Source organism: Scyliorhinus canicula, chromosome 10, assembly GCF_902713615.1.
Source record: "Scyliorhinus canicula chromosome 10, sScyCan1.1, whole genome shotgun sequence".
Lineage (NCBI taxonomy): Eukaryota > Metazoa > Chordata > Chondrichthyes > Carcharhiniformes > Scyliorhinidae > Scyliorhinus > Scyliorhinus canicula.
This window is the reverse complement of record NC_052155.1, coordinates 98,259,547-98,267,443: the sequence shown is the minus strand read 5'-3', so window position 1 is coordinate 98,267,443 and position 7,897 is coordinate 98,259,547.

Genomic DNA, 7,897 nt, shown 5'->3' with positions numbered 1-7,897 from the left:
AAGACTTCTTACTGTGACTAGCACAATGTCAAAACCCTCCCTCCCTCTTCATCTCCCTCCCTCTCTCCCTTCCTCCCCTTTGCCTTCGTCCCTCCCTCCCTCACCTCTATAAATAGACAGAACCATTGTGTGAAAAAATATATTTTCTTGCAAAAAATTTGGAAATGTTGAGGTAGTTATTGAACAAAATTTCATACTGAAGCTTCTAAAGTTAAACATTAAGTCAAATGTTAATTGGTTTCAGAGTTTGGTTTCATAAAATTATTTTTGTTTAACTTTACAAACTTCTACAAATTTTTTATACAAGCATTAAAGCACAGTATTTAAATATCAGCGGCGGAATTCTCCGTTCCTGAGAATAGGCTCTCCAACAGCAAAACTGGCGACTGACCTGGACCAGTGACTCCCAAAGTTTGAATCAGGGTCGTGTCAGGTGCTCCAGATATTGGGATGCCAATTTTAAATGGAGTCCTGATCTCATGCTACACTGAGGAGTTCCAAATTACAGCGAGTAGAGATCCTCAATTCACAAAACAGGGCTATGTGTGGTCTCGGCCCCCTATCTAACCAAGTTGCCGTTTAATAGGGTTGTGTTTCTCGGAGCTGCGAGTGCCGGGAAACATACGGCTAAACGGGCTCGCTATGGGACTGAGTTCCCATTTAGTTAAATTGAGCCTTCAATATTCCTACACAAATCAGTGCAGGTGGGGGTGGGGGAAATATCCTTGTGGTCTCACAGGTCTTCAAGCTGTCAAAGCTAATTCACCCTATCGAAGTGCAGCTAAATTAAAAATGCTCCAAGAACTTTCCTCTAACAAGCAGTCTTCAATTTTCTCTCGGGTGATCAGGTGCGGAAATCATTCCCAGACGTTGGTCCCCCAATTCTTACTTTCACCGAGAAATTGAATGTAATAAAAAACAATTTCTCCCTCCACTCTTTGTGGGCTATGGTTTCACAACAACCGGATGCTGCCTGATGTCTCACCCTAGTGTCCCTTCTTCATGTGTGAGTTTAAACAGTGAGTAAAAGACATTACGGGCGAAAATCTCCGCGGACCGACGTGACGCCCATTTCCGGCGGGAAAAAGCGGTGCGCTTGACTCCGGCGTCCGGGCCTTCTTTTAAGCTGGCAATCTCCGTTCCCGGAAGGGCCAGCAGCGGACTGACGCGATAGGCGTCAGTTTCTCCAGCTGCGGAAGTGGCGAGTCCCGGCGTTTGTGTGGTGGGGAGAGAGAGAGACCCAGTGGGGTGGGGGGAGAAGAGCGACCCGGCATTGGGGGGGGGGGGGGGGAAGAGCGACCCGGCATGGGGGGGGGGGGGGGGGGGAGAAGAGCGACCCGGCATGGGGGGGGGGGGGAGAAGAGCGACCCGGCATGGGGGGGGGGGGGGGGGGGGGGGAGGAGAGAGACAGACCGGCATTTTGGGGAGGGGAGGAGGAGAGAGACAGACCTGGCATTTGGGGGGGGGGGGGGGGGGGGGGGGGAGGAGGAGAGAGACAGACCGGCAGTTGGGGGGGGGGGGGGGAGGAGAGAGACATACCCAGCATTTGGGGGGGGGGAGGAGGAGAGAGACATACCCGGCATTTGGGGGGGGGGGAGGAGGAGAGAGACAGACCCGGCATTTGGGGGGGGAGGAGAGAGACAGACCCGGCATTTGGGGGGGGGGGTGGTTGCGGCATGGGGGGGGGGGGTTGCGGCATGGGGGGGGTTGCGGCATCGGGGGGGTTGCGGCATCGGGGGGGTTGGGGGCAGCGGGGGGGGGTTGCGGCATGGGGGGGCAGTTGCGGCATGGGGGGGGTTGGGGGCAGCGGCGTGCAGAGAGGGGGGTCGACGGATGCCCGGGGCCAACGCACCGTCGCCCCCCCTCTGCACGCCGCTGCCCCTACCCCAACCCCCTCCCCTCACCACCCCTACCCCCTTCACCACCCCCCCACTAACGCCGCACCCCCCCCACTAACGCCGCACCCCCCCCCCACACTAACGCCGCACCCCCCCCCAACGGAGGAAGAAAGGGGGGGAGGAGGAAGGAAGGGGGGGAGGAGGAGAGAGGGGGGGGTGTGGGTACCGGCGTTGAGGGGGGGGACCCGGCAATGAGGGGGGGTTGCGGCGTTGAGGGTGGGGGTTGCGGCGTTGCGAGAGGTGGGGGCGGCGTTGGAGGGGGGTAGGGGTGGTGGGGAGGGGGGTAGGGGTGTGGGGAGGGGGGTAGGGTGGTGGGGAGGGGGGTAGGGGTGGCGGGTGAGGGGGTAGGGGCGTTGGAGGGAGGTAGGGGTGGTGGGGGGGGTGGTTGGGGTAGGGGGCAGCGGCGTACAGAGGGGGGGGGCGACGGTGCCGTTGGCCCCAGGGCATCCGTCGCCCCCCCTCTCTGCACGCCGCTGCCCCCAACACCCCCCCATGATGCCGCAAACCCCCCCCCCGATGCCGCAACCCACCCCCCCCGATGCCGCAACCCACCCCCCCCGATGCCGCAACCCACCCCCCCCCACACTGAACGGCGTCAACCATCATTAATGGTTGACGACGTTTTAAAGCAACTGTGATTTTCGCCGACGTGACCCGTGGCCACGTCGGCGGGACTTCGGCCCATCCGGGCCGGAGATTTGTGGACACTAAAAAAAAATGAAATCCCGCCGGCGCCAGCTGTTTTCAGAGGCTGCCGGCGGGATTTGCACAGCGCCGGTTTTTGGCCGGTGGGAGATTTAAAAACCCTGCGGGAGCGGAAATAACGCCGTTGCCCGCCGATTCTCCGACCCTGCGTGGGGTCGGAGAATCCCGCCCCACAGCTGAACACATTGAATTTAAGAAATAGAACAGAAGCACGGATCAGCTATAACCTATGAAAGGTACATATCATTAGTGATAATTTGGCAATTATCTTTAGGTGTAAAATTGGACTTGAGGTCGGAAGAGTACTTTTTTTATTTTTATTTTTTTATTTTTTTATTACTTTATCCGAGTTACAAAGCCAGGGCTCAGAGTGTGGACAGAGGCGAACCCCTAATCCAGCTCCTTGCCTGCTCCAAAAACCAATTCAAATTGAATCCAATTCATGGTCCCCATAAAGGAGACATACCAGATCTGAGCCAAAAAGCTCAATCTACGCTCAATCTTGGCCAAAAGGCCGAGAAGCGATGGAAGAGTACTTTTGACTATCTTAATATCACTTATTGAGTCATAGAGGTCTGCAGCACAGAAAAGGCCCTTCAGTCCATCGCACCGTTGCTCATCAAAAACACCCACCATGTTCTGATATGACTTTAAAACTATGGATCTGTGTTTGTTTGGGGGGTGGGGGTGGGGGGGGGGGGGGGGGGGGGGGGGGCGCAGGAAAGTACAAGTAATGACTTTGAGCTTTCTTTTCCTCAACATGAAAAAGTGCAAAGAGTGTTACTGTTACAGCCCCCTTGGGGGCCTAGACTCTGCTCTTCAAGCTTCCCCCCTTCACCTCAGAGTATGAACCTCCCCTGGTAATTGGAGGAAGGGTTTCCCCTTAACAAGTGAAAACCTCTCAGGATAAAAACCGTGACCTGGGTGCAGGTTAGGGAGGGTGGCCCTTTGGGGAGAAGAGTTACAGCTTTGTGATTTTGTGTATGCCAAGATAAACCTTTGTTCATTCCTATCCTACCGTGCGTTCCTGCATCTCTCCCATTGGATGCTTTCCCATTGGAAAGGCTCTACCTTTCTTTTTTTTTAACGTATTTATTCAAAGTTTTCAATAAGTTTACAAAACCCTCCAAAAAGGAAAATAATACAAAGAAAGAAGGGCAACATGCCAACAGAACAGAACAACTTAACCCTCTAAACAATAAACAGTTTAGCAAATTAACACCCAATTCAAAACAGGATAGAGCATGCGCCCCTTACAAAAAGGAAAATAAATCCCCCCCCCCGCCCCCGGGTTGCTGCTGCTGGTTTTTTTTAAATTAAGGTTTTGCAAAATTTTCCATATTAAATAGTAATAATCTTAACACAGCAAATTAGTGAACATTAACATAGTGCATAAAGAGAATATACATCAGCAATCCACTAGACGTTACCCCACGTGCCTCAGTCCTCCCACCCCCCCCCCTCGGGGCAACCCCCCCCCTCCCACCCCCCCCCACCCCCCCCCCTCCCACCCCCCCCCTCCCCCCCCCCCCCCCCCCCCCCCCCCCCCCCCCCCCACCCCCCCCACCCCCAACCATGGGTCGCTGTTGCTGCTGAAGTGATAATTTTCCCCGCTAAGTTAGCGGACTCAAAATTGTGGAAAGCACATCTTCAAAATGTGTGTTTTTTGAGAATAACTCTCTTGCAAACAAAGATAACAGCCAATTATAAAGTCACCGCGCTCTGCTCTTCACTTAACTAACAAACATTGTTGAGCCAGCAGTTAAATTTTCTGGTAACAGCTCAATGGAAACAAATTTACCCTCAAGCCTTGAATGAGTTCAGTCCCAAACAACACAGATAATAATATTAATTTTGACGTATTATCAGGTTTTCATTCAGTACAGATTGATTTGCAGTTACTTTTCTAAAAAATAAGAATCTTTGCTGAATTCTGTGCTGGTATGTATTTTATTTAGGCTTTCACCCCAAGATTATAAGAAAACCAGATTCCGATTCAAATTATAGATGGCTCACTGTGGTTATCACGACAGTGATACAAACAGAATTGTTTCTTTTAAATAAAATGTCTCAACCTCAGGTACTGAATCCAATCACGCATTTAGTAAAATTACATTTTCTTTACCCTTTTCTGGCTCCAGCACCAGAAGATAAATATCATAAAGGAAGAACCAGTCAATGTGCCTCAACAACTCCCGTCCAGTGGCCTTGACATTTATCATTATGAAGTGCTTTGAGAGGTTGGTCATGAGACATATCAACTCCATACTCCCAGAATGCCTTGATCCATAGCAATTCACATACAGACACAACCTGTCCACAGCAGATGCCATCTCCCTGGCTTTACACTCATCCCTAGAGCATCTTGACAACAAGGACTCCTCCGTCAGACTCCTATTTATTGACTACAGTTCCGCCTTCAACATCATAATCCCAGCCAAGCTCATATCCAAACTCCAAAATTTAGGACTTGGTTCCCCCCTCTGCAACTGGATCCTCAACTTTCTGACCCATAGACCACAATTAGGAAGGATAAACAACAACATCTCTTCTACAGTAGTCCTCAATACCAGGGCGCCACAAGGCTGCGTACTTAGCTCCCTACTATACTCCCTATACACACACAACTCTGTGGCAAAATTTGACTCCAGCTCCATCTACAAGTTTGCTGATGACACGACTGTTGTAAGTTGGATCTCGAACAACAGTGAGTCAGATTATAGAAGGGAGATAGAGAACCTAGTGGTGTGGTGTAATGACAACAATCTCTCCCTCAATGTCAGCAAAACTAAGGAACTGGTCATTGACTTTGAAAGCAAAGTATCATACACACCCGTCTGCATCAATGGTACTGAGGTGGCGATGGTTGACAGCTTCAAATTCCTAGGTGTGCACATCACCAACAATCTGTCTTGGTCCACCCATGTCGACGCTATGACCAAAAAAGCACAACAGCATCTATACCTCCTCAGGAAAGTAAGGAAATTTGGCATGTCCACATTGACTCGTACCAATTTTTACAGATGCACCATAGAAAGCACCCTATCTGGCTGCATCACAGCCTGGTATGGCAACTGCTCGGCCCAAGACTATAAGAAACTACAGAGAGTCGTGAACACAGCCCAGTTCATCACGCAAACCCGCCTTCCATCCATTGACTCTGTCTACACCTCCCACTGCTTTGCAAAGCGGGCAGCATAAACAAAGACCCCTCCCATCCGGATTATTCTCTCTTCCAACCTCTTCCATCGGGCAGGAGATACAAAAATCTGAGAACATGCACTAACAGGTTCAAAAACAACTACTTCCCCACTGTTACCAGACTCCTGAATGACCCTCTTGTGGACTGAACTGATATCTTCACACGTCTTCCTTACTGAGCAGTGCCACACTCGGTTTGCTGCAGCCGATGCCTGTGCCCATGTATTTACATTGTGTATTTATGTATGTCCTATGGTTTTTCATGTATGGAACGATCTGTCTGGACTGTACGCAGAACAATACTTTTCACTGTACCTCGGTACATGTGACAAGAAATCAAATCAAATCAAAAATCTTCACATTTTAACAAATATTCTGGTTATATTTTCAGCTTGAAAAGTTATGCTTAGTAAATATTACAATACTTATTTTAAATTTTACACTATTGTGTTATGAAGTGTTTGAAATCTTACACAGCAAGCACAATTAGAAATAAAACAAAGAATATGCTCATTTTACTCTGTTGTTCTCATTTTAAGAAGTCTTACAACACCACGTTAAAGTCCAACAGGTTCATTTCAAATCACTAGCTTTCAGAGCACTGCTCCTTCCTCAGGTGAACGACTTCAGGATAGCGGCAAGAAGGAGCAGTGCTCTTAAAGCTAGTGATTTGAAACAAACCTGTTGGACTTTAACCTGGTGTTGTAAGACTTCTTACTGTGCTCACCCCAGTCCAACGGCGTCATCTCCACATCATGGTTCTCATTTTAAGTCACTATTTATTTTCCAATAATGCTGTCAGTTTACATCAGACTATTCACACTGAGCAAATCTCACAGACAGTTCTGCCTTCCACCTATTATTCTTACACATGTAGCTTTTCAAGTCGGGTTCACTGGATGGCAATTTGTCCACACCCTTTAACATGGCCCTGAGACCAATGAAAACACTCCTACTCCACTTTAGCTGAGGTTAGCCGGCACTGGAAATTGAAGCTCGCATCTTCTGTTTTCTGCATCTCTGTTAGCTGCTGGCTTCACTAGTTCAGCCATTACATGCTCCAACAACTTGCTGTAAAGAATGAATTTTTTCCTGATTCCTCTGGCACTTTCTCTTAGTGATAATTTAAAGTTAATGACTTCCGAACCAGAGGATGTAATCTCTCTCTATCCATTCAACCAGAACTCTTCATAATTTGACAAAAAACTGCTAAAACCCATCATACTGCTCCACTGGCAAAAGTTCCAATAAGTGAAATATTTTCCCATTACTGTTCCATTCTTGGCACCATCCTTATGAATCCAAATTCTATAGGCCCCAATTATAACTCTGAGCAAGTGAATGGGCTTTCCATGAGTTAAAATCAGATTGAGAAATTCAGATGCATGACTCTGCTTCAGCACAGTTACAAAGGCGTACCTGGCATTTCCAGTGCAAGCTGAGCCACATGTTCCCACCCTTGTGGCCCATGTAGTATTCTTCAGGGATCTGAGAAAGCATATGCCTCTTGAATGCACTGGAACATGTTGAATTGCCACTACCCTGATGTCAAAAACCCAACCAACTGGCTGATGGGATGTATGGATTCCAAATTTGGACAACGCAGAACCTGGTAACTTCTGCTTGTTCACACTTGAAAAAAAGATGCATGGATCAGAAAGGTGGGCCCTGCATTAGAGTCATTTAAAAAGCCAGGCAGCATAATTCAACATAAATTGAATTGTTAAGTTTCTCAGTATAAAGTGTCTGAAAGCACACCTTGGGGTTTATGCAGTTGTCTTGGGGAGTTCCTGCATTTGCCAGGAAGTGATGCTGTATTGTCATAGCTATGGCACATGAGAAGGTTACCTGAGCACACAAAGGATGCAGCTGGTTTGGAGACAATACTGGCAGCATTGACACGAATATGGTGAAAAGCTGTGGAGAGGAAAAGTTACTGTGCACGCCCTCACCGAAGTTGGAGCTGGACTTCTCGATGCTCCTCAACAGTGGCAAGAGGCTTTCTGGCAGGCCAGCCAACACACCCACCACCTCATCAGCATTCTCTTACATACCACCCATCAGGGTGGCCTCAGTCCTCTCCAGTGAACTGG